This window comes from Euprymna scolopes, chromosome 3 (assembly GCF_053919585.1).
Source record: "Euprymna scolopes isolate OS-2025 chromosome 3, ASM5391958v1, whole genome shotgun sequence".
Lineage (NCBI taxonomy): Eukaryota > Metazoa > Mollusca > Cephalopoda > Sepiida > Sepiolidae > Euprymna > Euprymna scolopes.
In genome coordinates, this window is record NC_136484.1 from 71,564,285 (window position 1) to 71,589,020 (window position 24,736).

The 24,736-nt window shown below is 37.0% G+C and overlaps 1 protein-coding gene across 1 annotated transcript in view; it reads right to left on the bottom strand.

The window, feature by feature from the left end:
• Positions 1-24,736, bottom strand: part of LOC145256147 (spindle assembly abnormal protein 6 homolog) — a 205,561-nt gene that overhangs the window by 180,008 nt on the left and 817 nt on the right. The window lies entirely within an intron of this gene.

Here is a 24,736-nt window from a genome sequence, read left to right on the forward strand (position 1 = left end):
AAAAGTTTGTTTTAACTTTTTCTAAACTGTTTCATTTTTACAACATGCCTTAGCGTATTATAAACACTCTAATCTCCCCATGTTAAAAACGGCTTTCAAATTAAACACGCCCTTCCACAAACCTCGAAAGCCATTCTTAACATGGGGAGGTTGGGGGTGTTCATTCCGAAAGCCGTTTTAACATGGGGAGGTTAGGGTGTTTATAATATGCTGGGGCAAGTCGTAAAATTAACGAAGTTGCTATTCATTATTTATTGCAAAAATTGCTTGGAATTTATTTATTTGACAAAAAAATCTTGACAATTCAAAGGAATGTTTAAAATTATTTATTTGTTCGAAAAAAAACAAAACAAACAAACTATTTTATAAAAGTCCGATGTTGCTTTCATTTCAAAATTTTTTTCTTAAAATTATATTTTTTATGCAAACTTTTTGATCAATGTTTTTTAGAAGCACCATTTTATTCATTGTTGATTTATTCAAACAGTCCTTTCGAAAACAAATATTTAAAATAAAGTGGGGTTCTCCTTGGGCGTTGAGTTCCATAGCGACCAGCAGAATTATTTAATGGTTGCTCCCTTAGCCCCCCCTTAGTCAAGGCTAATGCATGCGCACGTAACATTTATCATTTATTTACTTACGTTGCCTTTTGCACTTTTACAAACATTATTTATTTACGTTGGCTTAACTCTTTTCATGAATATTGGAAAAAAAGTTTTACTCTTTATGAATATTAAAAGAAAAAAGTTACTAAACATTTATTAATAATTTCTCACTTTTACAAACATTTGTAATTCATGTATTTACTTACGTTGGCTTAACTCTTTTCATAAATATTAAAAAAAAAATAATAACTAAACCATGTATTGATAATTTCTCACTTTTACAGACATTTTTAATTTACATGAGTGGATAATTTTTTTGGTAAATATTTACATTTAGGTCCACCTCCACAATTTTTTTTTTAAATGACGACTTTTATTGATAAATAAATCTACTTCTCTGCAACTTTTATTGATAAATAAATCTACTTCTCTGCAACGGGCACTGAATCCCTCCTTTTTTTTTAAATAGTATTTTCGGTTGGGTATGCTGACAACAAATATCAGTTAAATTTTGCAAATATTTTTTCACACCCACCTCTCCAAAAATGGTGCTTATTCCGGAAGCTGTTCTTAAGATGAGGAGGTTGGTGGTGATTATAAGGTGGACATAACCTAAAAAAAAAAAATACCAAGATTTTAAGTGATTAAAATAATTTCTCACTTTTACAAACGCACATAAGCAACTATTGTTTTAAACTTTTTTTTACTTTTTTTATTTAAAAATTAGTAAGTTTAATGAATAGAATAATAAATCATTTATCATTAATATGTGTTTTTGGTTTTGTGTTGAATGAAACTTTTTTTTTTTCATTACAACAATAATGAACCAATTTAAATCTTCCGGCATGCGTTTAAGAGTTACGAAATTATCAATAAATCGTTTAGTTACTAAGCCAACGTCAGGACTGACTGGGGGGGGGTGCTAAGGGAGCGATCATGAAATAATTATGCTGATCGCCATGGATCTCAACGCCCAAGGAGTACCTAAAGTGGCAATTATGCACTTATGTTATCGTGCTATTTTTTAAAATAGTATTTTCACACTAAATTCAAATTTTACAATATCTTTTTCTTTTATTAATTTGTTAGGTGAAAGTACAGATAACCCGATCGGTTTATAATGTGTGGAAAATCTAGCTCCTGAACAAAAAAAAGAGGTACTCTGGATAGTAACAAAAAATTAAAATTGCCTCGGTCTCGAAAGATTTCTTCTCTACTGAACGAGGAAAAAAACGGTGAAGTGTAGTTCACCTTCTGTTTCTCTCCCCCCTCTCTTATTCTCTTAATATCTCTCTCTATCCATCTCTCCCTTTCCCTCTCTCAATCTATCTTTCTCTCTATATCACCTTCTCCATCTCTCTTTGAGTCCCTTTTCTCTCTCTAACTCCTTCTATCTCTCTCTCCTTTCCTCTGTCTCGCCCTCTCTGTTTCTAACTCTCCCCCTCTCTCTGTCTATCTATCAATCCCTTTATCTCTCTCTATCTCCTTCTCTTTCTCTATTTTCCTCTCACTTTCTTTTTTCTATCTATATATCTTCCTCTCTATCTGTCCATCTCTAATCCCTTATCATATTTTAGTCTCCTAAATTAATTACAGTGAATAAGGCATTGTCAAAACATTTAATTTACTGACTGTGAGAATAGAAGTTATTTGGAAATTACTGCTACCTTGGACAGCACCAGAAGTAACTAGTAAAACCTTTCTAATTAAATTGATTTTGGCAGCCATTCGGTAATAAAATGACATAGCCTTAGCCCTTGCTGCATGAGGAATACCTGCGACCTTGCTGCCAAGTAGAAGAATTATTTATTCTACTTTGAAACATTCAATTTTTCAAAAATCACATGTTCGACATCTCCAAAACATCCAATATGGGGGAAAATATTGCAGAAATGCAAACTTATTGTTTAGGATGAATGCACAATGGTACGCAAAAAATCACTTGAGGCTCTTGGTCGATCCTTGCAAGATTTGCGTGGCAATGTCAGACCATTTGGGAATGCAGTAATATTGCTTGCAGGAGATTTCAGACAAATGTTACCTGTTATTCTTCAATTAACACCAGAAGATGAAATAAGTGCTTGCCTCAAATACTCTACTTTTTTGTGCCATGTGAAGACATTAAACTTAACTCAAAATATGCATGACCAGTTGCAGACTGTTCAATCCGCACATAAATTTTTGCATCACTTGTGGGAAATTGGGTACGGAAAAGTACTAGCTGATCAGAGTTAAGGGCAAAATTCTTTGACTTTTAACTTCTGTAATTTTATTACATCAAAAGAAGAGTTAGTTTAAAAGGTTTTTGCAGATATTAAAATTATAAGAATTCCACTTGACTGAGTGAACGAGCTATTCTTGCAGGTCAATGCAAAGACGTCCACACTATTATTCAATGTAAAATTCCAAGTGAGGTAGTCAAATACAAATCCATCGACACTGTTGTGAAAGCAGATAAAGTGGTTAATTATCCAACAGCTATATTTGCCAGGGATGCCACCGCATATATTGCAACTGAAATTTAGTGTACTAATTATCATGTTGTGAAATATAAACCAATCCAAGCTTTGCAAAGGCACATGGCTTGCAGTAAAAAAAATTACCAAACAATATCATAGAAACAACAATCATAACAGGACTTTTTAGAGATGAATATATCTTCATTCCATGCATTCGCATGATTCCACCGGATATACCATTACACTTTGGGAAATTGCACGTTCCAATTTTATTGTCGTTTGCAATAACCATCAACAAAGCACAGGGAACAATCTTTAAAATTGTGTGGCTTACAGTTACGCACTGACTGTTTTTTCACATCAAGTCACCAAACCAGAAAATCTCTACATCAGCTAATGGAACAACAAAAACTGTGTACCCATACGAAATGGAAAGTTAAACCTATAAGAAACATGCATTTTCTCATTTTTGAACTTTTTCCATTGCGCCAATTGCGCATGGCAGGGTACAGCTAGTATATATATATATATATATATATATATATATATATATATATATATATATATATATATATAAAGAGAGAGAGAGAGAGAGAGAGAGAGAGAGAGAGAAGAGAGGGGGAGAATAAAAGAGAATTTGAAAATATGGTGCTATCAATTAAATCCTATCTTGAAGAGCCTGCTAACTATTCTAGATAGAGTATTAATGCATGAAAAATAATTATTTTTCATTGTGGATTCTACCTTCTTTCTAATTCCTGCAATTAGATTCCGAAATCTCTATTTTTAAAGTTTTAATTTTTATGCTGTTCCAGACCATGCTACCGGCATGTGTGCATGTGGATAAGAATTTAATAATATTTATTGTAGTATATATATATATATACATATATATATATATATATATATATATATATATATATATATATATATATATATATATATATATATGTCACACAAAAGCTAGCAATTAAAAACTTGTTGAATGAATCCTTTAAAATATTTAGGGAAATATAGAAAGACTAGCATGGGTGCCCGGCGTTGCCCGGGTGTTTGGAGGTGTATGCTGAGCAAAATAAAAGGGGGTAATTTTTAAAACTTTGACCCCTATTATGACCCCTGAAAATTTATTGTTTTGGGCTCAAATCAAGTTATTAAGTTAGATCCATGTCCACGGAAGCTATATCTAAAATTTAAAGTGTGTAGACCCAAAATTGTCGGAGAAGTTTGGTAGAGTTCTCAAAGCTCAAATCGTTGAACTTTGACCCCTTAATCGCCAAATTTCTGACTAAAAACCGATCACATAGATTTTTCCAAATCTCAGTACCCTGTATATCAAATTTCGAGTCTGTAGACTAAAAATTGACAGAGTTATTTCGTAGGGAAATGTACACAGACACACACACACACACACTTTCACTTTTATAGATATATAGATTTAAAATTTGAGTCTGACAGAATGACAAAATTATATTGCAAACCGATATATTAAACAAACGAACTTCAAAGAGACAAATGAACACATAAGTAAAAACAATTTGTATTAGAAAACATTTATTATTCCACGTCTTTTTTTTTTTACAGACCTGACGACTGAGGTTCGCTCTTAATAAAAATTGTTTTTTATAGTCTTAATTTTGACTTCCTTTTTCATAAAAAACTAAAAAAAAAATCAAGAAAGAAAAGAAATTTAATTTTATTTTTTCATTAATTTCTTTCTGTGCAAAGCAATTCTTTCAAACTTACTCTGTTTCCAAAATGTTTTTATTTTATTCCCCTCCCCCTTCATTCATTTTCCTCCGCACCCTGGCAAGATTACTGTACACATAGATTCGAAAAAATAGTCAAAAACAAATATATAAATAAATGTTATCAAAGGCAAGATAAGTTACTTTTCTACCTAACTGGATATCTTTTTTGTGTTTTTATTCAATGTAATATATTTATTCAGCTCGAAAAACATACAGTGTTTACCGATGTGTTGGAAAATTCAAGATGGCGTCTCACACCCTCTTTAACACCGTAAGTTTGGGAAAAGGTGTTATAAATAAAAAACTATACAAAATACTATTAAAAACCCGCCGAATATATGTCAACCTATGTCACGGTAACATATATTGAGCGAGTTTTTAACAGTATTTTAACAGGGCACATCGTAAAAACTGACCCATTAATTTTCCTGAAGTAAAAACTATATCGTTTTTAAACTTTTAAAACTGTACATTATAAAAAGAAAACTGTTCGAGTGATTTTTTTTTTTTTTTTTTTACATGGGTGTCACCACTTATCAAGGCCCAGAGGCCACTCAAGGATAAGGGTTAATAGGTATACATTAGTCATTGTGATTTTAGCATAGTAAACAGTGGGAATTTTGTAACTTGGATTACTTGAAAAAGAAAACTGTTCGAATGATTGAAAATGAAAACAAAATAACAATGTAAATATATTGATAAGAAAAAAACAAAAACAAACGAAGTTTCCGTTTCAGGAACCCGAGTTTAATTTTATGTCGTAATCATTCAACTCGTTAGCGGTTTTATTCAGCGATTAGGGATAACCATACGACATATCTAATTACCAAAGCGATTTTTTTTAAATTTTTTTTTTTTATTAAAACTAAACCTGTTTAGTTTTAATGAACCAATTTTTTTAAAGCCAACACTTTAGTTATTTTGAGAGCGTGCAACTGCACCCGAAAGGTTGATTAGGAAACTCCAAATCCTTTTATGACTCGGAAAAAAAGGGCTTTTTTATCGGCTTAAATGATAAACTAATGTTAAATATTAGTATTTGCCATCGATTCTGAAATAAAATGAAATCCTGACATTGTGATCATTTTTGCAGGTGTTATGTGCCAAATATTGAAATAAGAATGTTTAAATTCAATTATTGTAATTTAAGTCTTTAAGTTTAAAGTCGATTTTATTTATAAAATATCTTTTTAGAAATCAATCTCAAAAACAATCTGAACAATAAATCTCTTTTGTTATGGCTAAGTTTTTGTCAAGGGTAGAAATTATAATAGACAAGTATTCATCCATGATGACATTTTACCGATTTCCTGGTTTACAGGTATTCTTGCTAAATTTCTTCGAAAGAATTGACATAAACAATACTTCAACTAAATACGTATATTTCATGCAATAATGACTTTTATTTCTTCTGACTTTTCCTAAACTAAACATAAAACATCGGTTAGGGTTAGTTTAACATTCTGTAAAAGTACCTTCCGTTTTTTTTTTGTTTGTTTTTTTTTGTACTTCTGCAGAGAAGGTAAAAAACCGATAAAAACTGGATATATTTTTCGTGTTTTTATTCAATTTAACATGTTTATTCAGCTCGAAAAGAATACAGTGTTTACCGATGTGTTGGAAAATTCAAGATGGCGTCTCACACATTCTTTAACACCGTAAGTTTGGGAAAAGGTGTTATAAATAAAAAACTATACAAAATACTATTAAAAACCCGCCGAATATATGTCAACCTATGTCACGGTAACATATATTGAGCGAGTTTTTAACAGTATTTTAACCGGTTTTTTATTTATTACACCTTTTTCCAAACTTACCGTGTTAAAGAGAGAATCGGCCGCCATCTTGAATTTTCCAATACATCGGTAAACACTGTATGCTTTTCGAGCTGAATAAACATGTTAAATTGAATAAAAACACGAAAAATTTGCCTTTGATAACATTTATTTGTTATATATTTGTTTTTTGGCAACTTATTCGAATCTATGTGTACAGTAATACAAACCCGAAATGAATTTAAGACCACGAGTGAAATGAAAAAAAGAAGTCAGCGGGTTTGGTTGCCATAACAACGTGACGGTAGTGAACGTGTGTGTGTGTGCGTGTGTGCGCGTATTTCGTGTAGTTTAGTATTTTTTTGCGTAGTTTAGTATTTTTCGTGTAGTTTAGTATTTTGTGTGCGCGTATTTCGTGTAGTTTCGTATTTTTTTAATTTGTAAATAACAAGTTATTAAAAAATTAAACCCTTCCAAGATGGACAATAAATAAAGCCATAATATTTTATGGTAAAGGTAAGAGCGTAGAAACGATTGTTTTTTAGGAGATGTGATTATTGGATTAACCAATCAGAAATCGTCTGCGGCACACACACATCTCTGTTTTTATAGATATATATAGAAGATAGATATAGATATAGATAGATAGAAGATAGAAGATAGATTAAATGTAAAATAGATTTTGTAAATAGTACAGTTGAAATGATTAGAATATTTCCAATATGTAATAAGATCGAGGTAATTAGTTAAAGAGATTTAATATAATGTGATATGCAAATGAGCATAAGTCATTCGATATGGGGGTTGTTTGTAGAATAGTATATAAAGAAATTAGGCACTAATTCTTATGTCTCCTATAACAGAAACATCCTAAAATGGGTTCTAATGTTTCTCTACCAGGAGAGATCTACCCTCTTACCTCCTTTATATTTCGTTGATGATGGAGAGCTGTACACACAGACAGAAACACACGAACCCTATTACTTTATAAAAATATAGAAGATAGGATAGGATAAAGAACCCCCTCGCTTTCAATGCATTTCCATAATCAGACATTTTCTTTTTTTTCTACTTTCTATAGTGATTTATATATTTTATCATTTTTCCTTTTTTTCTATTTTTTTAAACTTTCCAACTTGAAACGTTTTCTTTCTTTCTTATTTCATTTTAACTTCATTGACTCAAGAGTTATTTTATATGAACACTGGCGAAGTACAACATTTTTTTTTTCGCTATTTTTGATGGCAGGTGTACACTTGTTTAAAGAATAAATAACCTTTTTTTTGTTTGTTTTTCGTTTTATGTAGAGTAGTTGAACTTTAAATGTTTTTAATACTAGTCTCTGGTCTCTTAAGTACCCCTTTTGGGTCAGGCTCTATTCCCCCTTTTTTCCTGATATTAAAGAACGGCACCTGGAAGGAGAACTTCATTAACGCCCACTTTGGGAAAGCAATCATTTCATAGATACTGTTATAGTTTATGGGAATTGATTATGTGGAGTTCAAATTCTATAAAATCTATTGTGGTTATCTATTATATAAAGGGCAGTAATTTGGAGGGGGGGCGGGAGGGAGGAGGGGAAGAGACGAGGGATTGAAAAAGAGAGGGATAAAGAACAGTGTGTTTTTTTGTTTTTTTTTTACATGGAGTTCACCACTTATCAAGGCCCAATGGCCACTCAGGGATAAGGGTTATTGTGTGTACAGTAATCAAAGGAATAGTGTAGCAATAGTATTGGAGAATTGGTAAGGTGTCATTACTTAGGGAGGGGGCGGTTCATCAGGAATTTGTTTGTGTTGGACTTGAAGACATCCAGATTGAAGTTGGGAGGGAAACAGGCAAGCGGAACAGAGTTCCACAGGCGTGCAGTTCTAAGAAAGAAGCTTTGTTCATGGTATCTACGTTTTGATTTAGGCACAGATAGGGAGTGGGGAAAATCATTGACGGTGGTTTCAGCTAGTCGGGTGTTTTTTGAGAAAGATTGGCGAGGGGGGACCAGAGAATGGAGCTCAGACAAGTACCTGCCATGGAAGTAACGATAGAACAATGACAGGCTCACTACGTCTCTTCTGTGGGAAAGAGGTTGCAGGATAGAGAAAAGGGCATCCCCCACCAAGCCACGGAGTCTATTTTGTACTCCGTCAAGGCAGAATAGGCTGTTTTTTGCAGCCCCCGCCCAGATGTGGCAGCAGTACTCCATCTTTGGACGTACTTGGCTCTTATATAGATAGAGAATGGCATCATTAGTGAGATATCTTCTGGAGTGGTAGAAGGATCCCACCATTTTCCCAGTGACCTTGGACACAGACTTGATGTATGTGTTCCATTTAAGATCAGGTGTAAAGGTCAAACCCAGAAGCTTATCAAATCCTGGGGCCTCCCTTAGACGAGAGCCATCCATTTCAATTGATGCCAGATGGGGATCAGAGTGTTTATGATGTAGAGATAGGAGCTTGGTCTTAGATGCATTAAAGGTAACCAGCCACCTCTTCCCCCACTGTACCACGCGCTCAAGATCAGAGGAGAGAGAATCAAAGAGAACATCATCATTTACGACCTTTGATGTGTTGCTATAGATAGTCGTGTCATCAGCATAGATGTCAACAAAAGATTTTAGTATGTGTTTTGCGAGATCATTGATGTAGATCAGGAAGAGAGTTGGGCCCAGTATGGATCCCTGAGGGACTCCAGCATTAATACTGTGGGCCTCTGATTTCTGCCCATCAACCACTACTCTTATGAGCCTATCAGATAGAAATGATTTAATGATAGAGAAAACATTTCCAGTTATACTGGAAATCTTGTGTAGTTGTCCTTTATGCCAAACCTTATCGAAGGCCTTTGATATGTCGAGAGCAATTGCCCTAGAAATGAAGCCTTTGTCGAGAGATTCGCTAATCCTATGAGATATAACCGTTAGCACATCTGCTGTAGATCTAGCAGAGCGGAAACCATATTGCGTGTCGCTAAGAAGGTTATTTCTGCTGAGGTGGTTGACTACTTCTCTATTTATTGTGGATTCCAGCAACTTACTCATGACACACAGGAGACTTATTGGTCTGTACTGAGAGAGGGATGAATTATCACCTGAATTCTTAAATACAGGGCATACTGATGTTTTTGTGTGTGTCTAACTAAAAGTCAAAATTCACACAAAACACACCCACAAAGCTGATATAGTCTTTTTCACCATTGTCCCAGAAAAAATATGGGGGCATTTTTTTGCAACATTCATTATTGTGGCGTGTAACAGAAACAAAATTAGTCAGGAGAGCGAGTGTCAACATTTAGAGCGATTTCGTTGATATTTAACGTTCAGGATAAAATGATACTTGTCACAGAGAGAAAGGGGAAGAAAGAGAAAAGGGCAGAGGAGGGGAGTAAAGAGGGGGATAGAAAGATAGATAGAGAGAGGGGTAAAAAAAGAGAAAAGTTTTAAAATATTCTTTTTAACTCTTCCAGATTGTTGTCCAGTCCATGCGCTGGGTAATGGCAGCTAGCCATGTTAGTTTATGTACAAACAATTTACCTAGCTATGAGTAAACTAACAATTTGTGTTCAAGTAATTGTATATAATGAATTGTTTACAATAAATATTGGGTTTCAACATTAAATAATCTCAAATGGGTTAATTTTCCATTAAGCAAAGAAACCAATTCAAGATAATAAATATGAATAAAAACAAATGTGTCTGCTTGTGTGTTCACAAAAAATTCTGACAAAAGTGTCTTAAATGTTGATGAATATGATGTCAGTTGGAGCTATAAAGTAGGACTATGATGTTGGTGATGACTAATATGTTGAAAAAATCCATGCCAGTGATAGCCATGATGTTGATAATATTAATAGGTGACGTTGAGTCTGATCAGTACTAAAATAGGTGACCATGGGAGAATACCAGGTGCTGTATGTGCTCTCTGGTTTATCTCAATATTGCTCCCAGTCATCTTCGACTTCTCTTTACCACTAGGATTAAGTAGTGCCAATTCAGGAGAGGTGTGGTTGGAAATTGCTCAACCCTTATTTCATTATTACACGTGCATCTACCCTTACAGAGGGCACCCATTGTCTCTCAAGACTAAATGGAATCTTCTAATATTCATCATTTTTACCGTGGCCTTCTGTTGTTATGAAAATGATATCCATGTTAACTGAAATGAAATGAACTCTTATAAAAAAGAAAAGGCCCATTATATGTTTTAATTGGGTGAAAAAGCAACTAATTTCATATTCAATTTTTTACACACACATATTATTTGTACTCACAAGGAGTTTTCACACAGGTCATCTTCAGAGATTACTACAGCGGGTGTTTAATGCTTGAATGTGTTTATTTGTATCATTTTGTCCCAGAGGATTTTAATTGTTCGTCTCTGTTGTATACTATTATTGTATATTGTGTACTATCTTATATGTTTCATAATCCTTTTTATGAGCAACTTCAACAAACCTTTTCTCTGTGAATAAGTGTGTATCTAAATCCAAGTGCATCTTAAGTTCACTATTGTCCTTTGGCTTTTGGCGTTATCCATGAACATCAACACACAAAATGGCAGCCAAGCATGTAGTTGCTAAAAATTAAAAAAAAATCAAATATGACAGATTTGTTAGTTTTATATCAATTAAATTTTGATTGATTCTGTTACTTCCTGGGAGTCTAAGTGACAACAAGTTCCGAGATGGCTAGTTGTCAAGGTAAAGGAGATGCAACAAGTTCCGAGATGGCTGGCTGTCAAGGTCAGGGAGGCATATTTGGTTCTATTAGTTAATAATGGTCGACAAAATTTTGCGGCTGTTACGAAAATTTGTCTTGGGTAACAACAAATGGGACAAAATCACAGTGTAGTATCTGTTCTAATGCTACAGTTCACCTGTTCTGTCCTCAGTCAGTGGAGGAGAAATCCTTCATGACTGAGACAATTTTTATTTTTGTCTCTATCCAAAGTGACCTTTCTAGGGAACTGGATTTTCCCCACATTAAAAACCGACCTTGTGTCTAACTCTGCCCTCGTGAGGAGGCAAGTAAATAGAAATAATAAATGGGACAAAAAACAAAAAGAAGAGTGAAACGACACGGCATAATAAAAAGGAGCAAATCACAAACTAGACCTCAAAGTAATTAAGTCCAATTTTACTAATAAAAAAAATAAAAGCCGTTGCTTTTGCTTACCAAAATAGCAGCTAACAAAGTTAACCGTAGTAATAATTAAAAAAAAAAAAAAAAAAAAAAAGACACAAGATCTCTATATTAGAGACGATTCTTTAAATGAATTATTACCCGGAGCGATACAAACAAAGTGTAGAAAAACGATAGATACAAAATGGAGAAAAACGGGAACTAATTCTGCTTTTCTACCTCAAAACGAAAAAACAATGATCTTACTTGAAGAAAAAGCTGAAAACAAAGGATATACAATAAGTAATTCAATAAAAATTGTCTTTCATAAAACTGTTTTCAAATGTCTTTTTCTTTTTAGTCTTTTTCCAACATCTTTCCTTTCAAATATTTGGACTAAATTTACTTTCATTTATATGCAACCTGTAGAATTGACAAGTGACTGACTGTTATTTACATTTATTGACCAATAATATTTGTTAAAACACACAAGCTATGCCCCAAGATTATGTTCTGAAAAAGAAATGATATTTTTTGTACAAAATCGACTATTTACAAAAAAAGCAAAAATAGTGGACACAGACACGGTGACACGCCACCAACACAAACCAGTGTACACAATTACCAACCGGCCGTTCTTTCCTTACTGCTTGCCTTCTAAAACAACCTGAATTTATAGTTGTCAAAGACCAATTGATTTGCATATATGCACAAGATTTTGCGAGAGTTTCCGAGATCATACCATTACAAAATGCCGTCGGGGCCATCTTGGAATTCTTTTTCCGATCCGCGCGATTCTGATAGGACTGTACTAGCGTCACATCCACGACCAGGTTATATTCCTTGATGGTTTCGGTTAGGGTAGCAAGCCGTCTCCATATGAGCATTTCGCCTGATGCCTTCGTCGCCAATCGTGCCTTTCCACTCAAGGCATCGGTCGTCCACCGATACACACATGTGGAGTCTGTAACGATGTGCAGGACTCTGGCCTGCCACTGTAGCGCCAGGTTGACCCCCTTCACTGTGGCATCGAGTTAAGCCAGGTTGATGTGCCTGGCGTCATTTTCTGGCTGAAGCCAGCAGGCATCTTCCACGATAGATCCGTTGACCGCCAGAGCAACACTGAGGGCGAGCGAGCTGGTGTCCACCCAAACCGTAAACTCGCTCCCGTCGACGCACCATTTCCCTCACACCGGATCGTCCTCGGAGACTCTGGCCAAAGTCTCCTCTAGCATTTTCCGCAGGGCGGGGTCGCGTAGCTCATCATCCCACCCGGTTGACATGGAAGTTGCTCGTCGTTTTATGGCCGCCACCGCCACCCGGAGCCACCCACACACGGGGAAGTGGCCCACCAGTTTCCCACAGATGGAGAAGACGCACCGATATGTGATGCTAGTTGGGACTTCCGGGACGTCACCACCTCTTCCCCAGCGGAGTCCGTCTGCGCTGCCGCTCACACGCAGGCCAAGCACCTTCGTCCCATCTCGCAGTCGCTCCGGCTCCTTGCACGTTAGCCCGAAGCTTTCGAAGTGTTCTTTAACCTTCTGTGCAGGCATGAGGCTCTCGTTCACATAGATGTCATCAATATATGACGATGTCGCTTGTTGCACGGCTTCGTCCTGACGGCGATCGCCTGCATGATTGCCGTCATGATGTTTGGGGCCACATTCAGGCCGAACCCTAGCCTCATCAAGCAATAACGTGTCCCTTTAATCTTGACCGTCTGGCGATTTTTCGACGCGTATCTGCAAGTAAGCTCTTCGCAAATCCAATATTGCTGCGTCCGCCCCTTGTTGTCGCCACTCTCTCAGTTTGTGTGCACAGACGTCTGCACCCGCCATGTGCGGGTCAACGTGCTCGTTGAGTTCCCGGTAGTCCATGACGGATCGGACTTTTTGTTTGTTCTCCTGCCTGATAGCCATCACGAGAATCAACCCCTTTGGGGGCCCAAGTTCGTCTTCCGGGTACGGGACCAGCCAGCCATTGTCTTTCGAAACCTGGAGCTCTGCCTCATACTGCCCCTAAGATGTGCGGGAGGAGGATACTCCGCCAGCCGATTCCGCAGGGACACTGGTGGCTGGTCACCCGACCACTTCCAGGACACGGTCCAGGCATTCGTGCCCTGTCGTATTTTGCGTGGAAGTCGGGTTCATCAAGAGTGATGGCTGCGCAGACTGGTGTCTCAAGTTGGGAGAACCTTACATCACCGGCGCCGTTTATGGTGATTCCGCCCAGCCGTGTAATGGAATCTATTCCAAGAAGAAAGTCGTACCCCAGTAGTTCCCCGACGACCACCAACGCCTTCACAGCCACCGGGGGGGGCCACTGCCAATGCTTACGTAGACCTCGCTCACCCCACTACACATCAATGAACCTCTGCCAACGGTTAGTACCGGGACCTTCTACTCCTTCGATGCGGTGCAACATCCCTTGCGTATCAGGGTTTGGGTGCACCCTGTATCAACCAGCACTGAGCGTTTGCGCCCGTCAACATTCACGATTACTTCAGGGAGTGCCTTGTTCACAGTCACTTTGGGGAGGGTGTTGGCGCTGCGGCTTCCTCCCCCTGCTCGTTTCCCGGGCACGCCCGAGCTAAATGGCCTGGCTTGCCGCAACGGTAACAATGCACCCGCTTCCATGCTCCATAATCCGGGGTGTGCTTCGCGTCACTCCTACAATCTCTGGCGAAGTGGTTGGGGCCGCCACATTTATGGCATCGTCAGCCCTCTACAGACGATTCCAATGCCTCAACTGCCGCCGAGACTGGCTCCTCGTTGTCCTTCATGATGTTTCGGGCTCTAGCCAATAGCTCCTTTAATCCAAGCTCATTGAGCCTCGATGACGCCTTCAGCAGTCGACTGGTGCTTTCCGGGAGCCCAGACAGGAAGGCGTACGCCAATATATGGTCGCTTGCACCCCCGAAAGGGGGTGGCAAGCTTCTTCAGGTCGGCCAGATAGACATCCACCGTCTCCCCTAGCCCAAGCTGTCATCCAGAAAATTGCCGCCAGGCAACAAAAGGGTCCGCTCCAAATGCTCCGTACAACGCCTCTTTTATTTGTTCCATAATCGCGTCATCCCCAAGCTGCTGATACACGGCATAGGCCCCCTTAGTGAGCCTAAGCGGGATGACTATAGCGGTGTCCTTTATCTTGCACAACCGGCAAACGCGTTCGGCTTTCTCTAGCCATTCGACCACCGAAGGTCCGTTCGGAGAGCTGTCAAATTCTGGGATCAATTTCAGGTCGAACTTGTCCATACCGGAGATATCCGCCGAAACAGCTTGAAGTTGAAGTCCAATCTAAACAAATTCAAAGTCCAAGGGACAGGAAAATGGTTCGATCAGTACACACACACAGACACGGTGACACGCCACCAACACAAACCAGCGTACACAATTACCAATCTGCCGTTCTTTCCTTACTGCTTGCCTTCCAAAACAACCTGAATTTATAGTTGTCAAAGACCAACTGATTTGCATATATGCACGAGATTTTGCGAGATCATACCATTACAAAACGCCATCGGCGCCATCTTGGAATTCTTTTCCTATCCTTGCTTCGCAGCGATGACAAAGCACACACGCACACCTAGGTCGTTTGAACGGTAAGCCTTCATTTTCACAGCTTTCGCCACAGGCGTTATCATACAAACAAAAGTTAGAGAAGTAATAGGGATTATTTCAGCATATGATCACATTTCAAACATATTCTTCTTAAGATTACAAGTAGAATACTAAATAGGTTTTAATTCAAAATGGTTTCTCCTTACTAATATTTAACAAAAACAATAAGATAAAACAACACATATATACAATTTTTCATTACATCATGTTGAGGCCACTAAACTGCAGTTTTTACTAAATAATGACCAATAATGAATCAAAATCGTCTTGTAAGCTCAAAATCAGTTTTAGTGCCCAAAGTAAAAATCAGTCTTTTGACTCAATGACTTAGAATATAAAAACCAGAATTTTCATCACTCAACCAGTTTAGAAAAAAAAAAAATGTTAACAAGATTTATACGCTCAGCTTCCTTTGGGGCTATGGAGAGCAAATCACAATTCTAAACACACACTGTTATACTCATACTTATACTCACAGAAAATGGCACTCAATGTCTAATTCTATCATATTGTCACACGAATGTTTACACTGACAGGAAACAAGCGCGCATACAAATATTCACTTCTAATATTTATAACTTTTCACACACTGAACATTCTACAATCTGAGAACTCAATATTTCAAATGAACATTGACTCACATAACTTCCAATCAATTGTAAATTAGTACATATAGAAATGTATTGTGTTAAATATGTTTCATCTCTTTTATTCAATATTTATGTTTTTATCTGTTATTACTAATTTTCTAACAGCACATTTACAGAGATGCAACAAAATTCAGTACCGTAGCAAAGCGATGGTCTACGTTGCTACAGGACTACTAGTATTTTGGAAGTTTCATTTTTAAACTCATGCTTTTAAGAACATGATTGGTCTCAGCAATGACAACAAGTGCAGGTTCTGCCACACAAAAGTGAACAGTGTGAGCCACCTGACATGTAACTGTAAGGTTCTGCTGCGGGATGGCTACTATATGATGTGACACAATGGAGTGTGTAAATATCTCCATTGAACGATCTGTAAAAAATTGAATATTGAATGCAGAAGCAAGTCCTAAGAACATATATTAGAAAGAACAATGGGAAATAAATCGTACGCTATCCACTGTGACTATGCAATCCCTACAGCTAAGTACATAGAAAACGGAGCCATAAAACCTGTCATAGTGATATGGGACTAGAAGAAGAACGAAGCAACCTTAGTAGAAGTTAGTATCCTCAATGATGTTGGATTAAACAGAGCTGAGAGGGAAAAGATAACAAAATACCAATGTCTTATGTATGACATGAAAAGAAACTGAAATCTTAGGAAGATCTCTATCATTCTAATAATTATAGGAGCAACTGGACTCATGCAAAAGAATTTCAAAAACTACCTGGCAAATATACCCAGTGGACCAAGTGCAAGAGAGATTCAAACAATTGCATTTAAAGAGGATCGTCAGAATCTTAAAAAGATCTCTTGGGTGGAATACCTGAGTTAGCTAGTGAATGTTTGACATCTGGTAGGATGCTCTGTTTCCAGCTTAAACAAAATGATAAGAAAATTAACTAATATATATATATATATAGGGTTGTGTTGTATTATATGGCCTGTATTAGTAAAGGGTTAGCGATAACATGGAGAGAATAGAGAGACACACGTGTGAACGTAACAGAAGCTTTATTTACGCTAAAGGAGTAGTAGTTTTTTCTACTACAATATACCACATGATTGTGTGGCGGGAGGTTACAGGCAATGGTGATGGTGGGAGTAATCCCAGTCAAGGGGAGATAACTCGTGTTACTTGACGTATATAACATCTTCGGTTTTTTACTAAAAATAAAAAAGTATTTAATTAGTGTCTGTATCTGTCTGGAAATCTAATTGTTCTTCCTCTCGTTGTGAAGTTTGTTGTTGTTGTTCTCTTTCCGTACCCGTTTGTGGTACGGCTTGTCTTGGACTATTTTCTTGATTGAATATGTTTTCCTAGTCGTATGTAACTTTGCATGTTGGATTTTCATTTGTTTTTAAGAAGTGACGCCTGTTACGTCTTAAATATTTTCCTTGTTCTGTTTTTGCTAAATACAAACGAGGCTCTTTTAGTTTTTTAACAATTTTACCTTTCAGGTTCCATTTTCCTTGGGAGCGAATACGAACAGTGTCGTCTGTGCTTAGTGTTGGTAGTTCTTTAGACTTTTTATCTACTTCATGCCTTTTCATTGCTTTATTATGCATGATGTTGGGAAGGTTTGTCCTAAGCGTTCTTTTCATTAGTTGTTGGGCTGGCGACGACGATTTATCTTTTAATGGGGATGTCTGTAGTGCTAACATTGCTAGATATGGGTCTTGGTTGCTTTCAAATGACTTTATTAGTGTCCTTTTTATAGTTTGTATATTTCTTTACACTAGTTCATTGGATCGTGAATAGTTTGGACTTGTGATGTGTTTGAAATCCCAATCTTTAGCAAATTGTTTAAATTCTGATGATGTGAACTCAGGTCCATTGTCGCTGATTATTATTTGTGGAAAACCAAATTTTGCGAAAGTGTTTTTTATTTTATTGATCACTGTGCGTGATTTACAGTCATCAAGTTTGTGGATATCAAAGTATCTCGTCTATCATTATAACATATGCTTTATTGTATAAATAAAAAATGTTTGTCGCAACTTTCATCCATGGTGTTGCTGGTTTTTCATGGTGCATTAGAGGTTCTTCAGTGGGTTTTATTATTCCCATTTTTGTAATTTTTTTAAGTTCCTTTTTTAATTTTGGTTTTATGCCAAATGGGATATTTCTTGGGAGATTTATAATGGGTTTTATATCTGGGTTTATAGTTATGTGGTGAGTGACCGGTAATTTTCCGATATCACCAAAGCAATCTTTGTGTCTTCCTATTGAGGCTTCTATATCAGTCTTATTTATCACATACATTCTTTTTATCAATCCCAGATTTTCCGCTGTGTTTGCACTAATTACTGCATTTGCATTGGCATCTACTACGATAAACTGGGTATTTATTTTTATGTCTTTGTTTTGTAGCCATATCATACAGCTTCCTATCATCGGAATTTTTGTACTATTGTATGCAGTTAGTGTTATCGTTGTTTTCGTAAATTTAGGTTTAGGTTTTATTGTGTTGTAAATCTTTACTGTATTCGTTAATTATTTTCTCTTTTCCATGCGAGTTGACAACATTTTATGTTTTCCGGTATTATGATACTGAATACCGCATGTACAATTGTCACTAAAAAAAAAACAAAAAAAAAAACAAAAAAAACGTCATGCTTTCCTACGGCCAGCCAAACAACACATGTGCGCACGTTGTTTGACATATGGCAAGACTATTTCTCAGCAACAATTTTACATGTTATCAGTTTACAGATTACCAGAAAACCTGTAGATATTCCAAATTAGGATGAATGTAAAAGGCGGTGAGAAACAAGCGATGTAAAAGGCGGTGAGAAACAAGCGATTTAACTTTTTTGAACCTTAAACATTCCCTTTAATAATGCTATATAGAGAATATGATTATATTTAGGATGTTAACTCGTGACCAAATTGAAGAGATTTGGCGCCCAAATATATGCAATTTTTTTATTATTATGCCGATAAAGAAAAAATATTGAAGTTTAATATGGATATAATGAACATGTGAGCTCGTGACTAAATTGAAGAGGTTAGCTCCCAAACCGTTGCGTTTTTTTACTATGTCGAAAAAGAAACAAATATGGAAGTTTATTGAACAAAATAAAACGAACTTGTTTTTTGCCAACAATCTTATTTCCACAACATATTTCTCTTTATAACATTCTATATATATATATATATTTTTTTTTTAACAAATCTATAAATATAAAAGCGAAAATGTATGTATGATGTATGTATGTATGTATGTTCGCTTTTCCTCAATGTCCACGAAAGGCTTCTTTCAAACAAGCGCTTGCTCGCTTCACAACTTTTTAAAACTTTTTATATCATCTAGAAATTGTAATATCTACGAATTATCCACGGAGCTCGCCTCTCTATTTAATTTTATTGACTTTCAAACCTTAATTATTCCACATTTCCCGCATCGGCACGCGTTACATTCGGTTTTCGGTATAAAAAAAGCGAACCTCCACTCTAATCATATGCCCAGAGCCAGTTTGGTCCATGTCGACTTCGGCTTCGCTCCTCCTAATAAACAGGGAGCGGGTTTTTAAAAACAAACAATAAACAGGGAGCGGGTTTTTAAAAACAAACAAACCCATTTATTCAAAACTGTCCCGCACAAAATAACTGCTGAATACCTATCGCCGTCATGTCAATGAAAAACGCGCACCTGTTTTTTTTAAAACACTTTACTATTTTCCAACTGCGCGTCGTCAACGCTTCGGCTTTTTTTCACATACCCCAAAAAACACCCGGGCAACGCCGGGTACCCCTCGCTAGTCATGATATAAAAGACACTATTATTTGGAGGCTAAACACTTCAATATGTAAATATATATAAAATGCACCCCTATTTCTCCATAATATGTCGTGAACTACTACTATGATGCTGCTACGGTATGCTTCCCCTATTTCTCTCTTTCTCCCTACTCTTCTACTTCTATGAGGACCACTATGCTAGCTGGTCGTCTGTCATTATACCTCCACAAGATGGTAACGGTCGCACATAGAATAGGAGCAAGCGATGAGATAGTGCGCCATAAATTCATACATGCATCATACACACACTTCCGAAGAAATCGCCCCAGTAATAGCAGCCCACACTGAAATACCGTTAACAGAGTTGGGTCGACTATCCGACAACTTGATGCCGTTAATAGAAAATACGTCAGTATTTCAGGCAGTTGAGAATTGAGCTTGGAAAAACGACCATATTACCACCTATTGAAATTACCACCATATTACCAGTCTATTGAAACCATTCCAGCCGGCCTATATCCATATAGAAGGAAACAGTGGCCGATGATATGTAGAGCCCGTATATATTTCGCGGAGGAGGCTCGTACATGTAAGCCATGGTGTAAGTGGCCAAAGAAAAAGAGTAGCTTACAGACTTTGCCTAACTTGTGCCCCTCCTCTTCCACCCCTAGTGATTCGGAAAACTAGGAAGGCGTAGTGCCGCCGTTATTAGAATTTTCTGCTAAAACAGGAGCGTCTAAAGTCAATTTTATCATAGATACAGGAGCCAGTGTTTCCATTTTACCACATTCCATAGTAAATGGAATTACTCTGGAGCCAACTCCTGTTCATATCTCTACCGCTAACGGTGAAAGCATAAAATGCTCTGGTCAGACAAACCTTGAAGTTAAGATACCCCGTTTGAGAAGATTTTTTCAATGGAGTTTCGTGATCGCAGATGTCACTAATCCTTTGTTAGGATTTGACTTCTTAAACAAATTTAACATTATAGTGAATTGTAAAAATAGATCCATCCATGATAACGTAACGGAGCGTGAAATTACAGTCAATGCAGTAACGGCAATCGATGCTGTAATGATTAACAAAATAGACCTAGCAGATTATGTTACCAAAGTAAGTGTATTACAGGATTGATACAGGCAGCCACGTACCAGTCTTTGCTAAAGCCAGACAACTTTCCGGTCCTAAGTTAGACGCAGCGCAGGCAGAATTTAAAAAGTTACTAAATACCGGAGTTATCCAGCCTTCCAGTAGCGAGTGGGCAACCCCTTTGAACTTGGTGAAGAAGCCAGATGGGTCATATTGAGCGTGCGGTGATTTCCGTGCGTTAAATAGCATTACCAAAACAGAACACTACCCGGTACCAAATATAAAGTCTTTCTGTACACAGTTAGCTAATAAACAATATTTTTCCAAAATAGATTTAACTGCAGCATATCATCAGATTAAGGTACACCTTGAAGATGTGCCTAAGACAGCAGTAGTGACACCTTTTGGTTTGTTTGAGTTTAATTACATGCCATTTGGTTTAAAGAATGCTGTGGCTACATTTCAGCGTTTTAGGAATAAAATATTTTTAAGATTAAATTGCATATTTATATATTTAGACGACATACTAGTTTTTAGCGAAAGTGAGCAACAGCACAAGGAAGATTTAGATAGAGTATTTAGGATCCTTAGTGATAACAATTTAAAGATTTCCTTAGATAAGTGTGTATTCGGAGTACCAGAGTTAGATTTCTTAGGTTTTCACGTAAGCAAAGAAGGCTTGTTGCCTACTTTAAAGAAAATCAAAGAGTTTGAAAATTTTCCGATACCTAAGGACTCAAAAAGCTTACGTAGATTTCTGGGGATGACAGGCTTTTACCGCAAATTAGTCCCTAATTATGCATCCATAATTTTACCACTATCCGAACGGATGAGGTTGGATCCTGAAGCAAAGACCGAGCTTAATGAGGAAGAAGCTAATGCCTTCAAAACAATAATAAGCAAACTACCGGAAATTACGGCATTAGATCATCCACAGTCTTCAGCTACAAAATACCACTTAGTTACAGATGCTAGTCAATACGCCGCTGGTGCTCCATTTGATGCAGTTGATGGATAAGAAACCAGTACCTATAGGTTTCTTTTCCAAGAAATTTGCTCAAACCCAAGCCAAGTATTCCATGTTTGACAGAGAGCTACTAGCAGCTTATTTTTCAGTGATACATTTCTGCGACCTCATAGAAGGTCGTCACGTGACATTATTCACTGATCATAAGCCATTATGTGGAGCCTTTTATAGTCAGACCCCAGCAAAGTCAGATCGACAACAGCGACACTTATCAGTGCTTGCTGAATATATTGCTAATGTGGAGTACATTAAAGGAGCTGAGAATATAGTTGCAGACTGTATGTCTCGGCCTGCATTAGCTGTGCAGATAGATGCATGTGACTTGGCTGAAATAGCCCAGGCACAAAAAGGTAATGATGAAATAAAGTCATACACTAATTTGAAAGAATACTGTGTGTCAAGCAAAGTCGGCTCAGTCCTATGCAACACTTCAACTAAGTACCCCAGACCGTTTATCACAAGAGAGCTTCGTCAAGCTATTTTCAACAGTTTACATAGCTTAGCGCATCCTGGTATGGGAGCATCTATAAAACTGGTCAAGTCCAGATACTTTTGGCCTAATTTAGATAAAACGATTAAACAATTCTGTGCAGAATGTGTAGTGTGTCAACAATCAAAAATTCACAGACACACAAAGTCTACAGTCCAAGAATTTGAGTTACCATCTGCACATTTCCAGAAGGTACATATCGATATCGTTGGACCCCTGCCCTTAACGCGCAATGAGTCCGACCCTTACCTGAGCCCTTACAAATATTTGCCTACCTGCGATCATGCAACTCGCTGGATACAGCCTATGATTGAGATAACCGCACAGTCGGTAGCAGAAGCGTTTATCAATGCATGGATATCTCGATTTGGAGTCCCACTGCATGTTGTAACTGACAGAAGTAGTCAGTTTGAGAGCGAATTGTTCCAGGAATTAGCCAAGGTAGTAGGTTTTTACCGATTGAGGACAACTTCGTATCACCCTCAAAGTAATAGGATGATCAAAAGAGCACATCGTACCCTTAAAGCGGCAATAATGGCTCAAAAAGAATCATGGATGAAAGCGATACCGGTGATTCTGCTGGGTATACATAGCACCCCTAATGAATTAGGCTTTTCCCCTTTTACATCTGTTATTGGAGCTCCGATATTGATTCCTCAGCAGTTGATACACAAGCAGAGAGTAGGAGAAACTCCAGTTAATAACCAGTACATACGTAATTTGTGTAAATGGATGTCCCAAATTGATGTACTCAACAACGGAAAAGGATATATTCATAACAATCCCAAAACATTTATACCGAAAGGTTTATCTTCCTGTGAAAAAGTATGGCTCAGAGTTGATCAAGTTAGGAAACCATTAGAAGCACCGTACTCAGGTCCTTATAAATTTTTGACTCGATCAGATAAGCATTATCAGATCGATATGAACAACGGTACTCATACACACGTATCAATAGACAGATTAAAGCCGTACATAGAACCAACTAGTACTAATAAAATTAGACCGACTGAGAAGGCACAGACAAATGACGGTACTACTAATGATAAACTTATTAAGACAGATGATACCGACAAAGTTGAAAATAAAATTGCTGACACATATAAGTCTAGATCTGGTAGGAAAGTAACATAGAAAAAGAAAAATGAGTACTTTTATTTTTAAACAAATTTAGGCAATATACATATTTAATAATTCTGTGGAGGGTACTTAACTCTATTATTTCGAGGGGGACTCGTGTAGTGAACTACTACTATGATGCTGCTACGGTATGCTTCCCTTATTTCTCTGTTTCTCCCTACTCTTCTACTTTTCTCTTCCTTTCTTCTCTCAACATCACCAGAGGTTTCAGCCAATTGGAATAGAGGACTGTCTTGGAGGAAGATACAAAGAAGAAATCTGTCTCAGACATGCGGAAACGATAAAAGCATCAGCACGTGACGGACCAGTTTCCCTGGGTAAAGACTTTTATCAAAGAAATGTACCATACTCTTTGTGCCCTATATTTTGGAAACCTTTATAAAACATCATCAATCCTAAAGTCTTGTCGCACTTAATTATAACCAATGTCTTTTTTTCTACAACTGCTCTTTTTCAGCACTCTTGTTCTCTCTCTAATGTCGGAGGTGCCCCAAAAGGGGGACCGACCGAAATGGTGACCCTTTTTCAAACGTCGTTAAAATTTATGGTAACCGCCATAAATACATTCATTTGTGGCCACGGGCGCCAGTGCCTACTATTTTAATGGACCTAAGTGGCTCCCACTACAACCGTAGTTTATTTTTTTTATTATTTTATTTATTTATTTATTACTTTTTTTTACAGCTGGAGTAGGGGGCAGCACCAATACATGAGTCCTGCTAGTATTGAATAAAGTTAAGTTTAAGTATAAATCATATCTGTTATTTTTCTCTTTTTAAATATATTTGAAAAAGTTTTTAATCCATTTTTCAAAAAAGGCTGACTGCTCGACAGATCTTGCTGGCGTTGCTTATTTTGCGTGATGTCATTTTTCGATTAACAGGCCTTGTCTCTCGGCAGTGGTGACTGGATCTGCAGGAGCTAAAACTATTGTGAAAAAATAATAGTATTTCGAAATTTTTTAAATAAAAAGTTGCAGTCATTTTGGAAATACAAAAAAAAAAGTTGTTGCACGTTCTGTAGGTACCTCCCAGGCGCGCCGCAGTTTTACCCCCCCCCCCACATATAACACGATATAATTGTAATTTAATATTATCATCCTAAATTTTTATCATTTAAAAGAAGAAGCTTCAACTGCTAATATTTAAAAAAAATTTTTTACAGCATACAAATATAATGAAAATGCGAAGCAGAAATCGTGTTTACGTTATCGACGCTTTAAAAAAAACGTTCCTAGGTAGTGACATTTTTGAAGCTGTAGACAT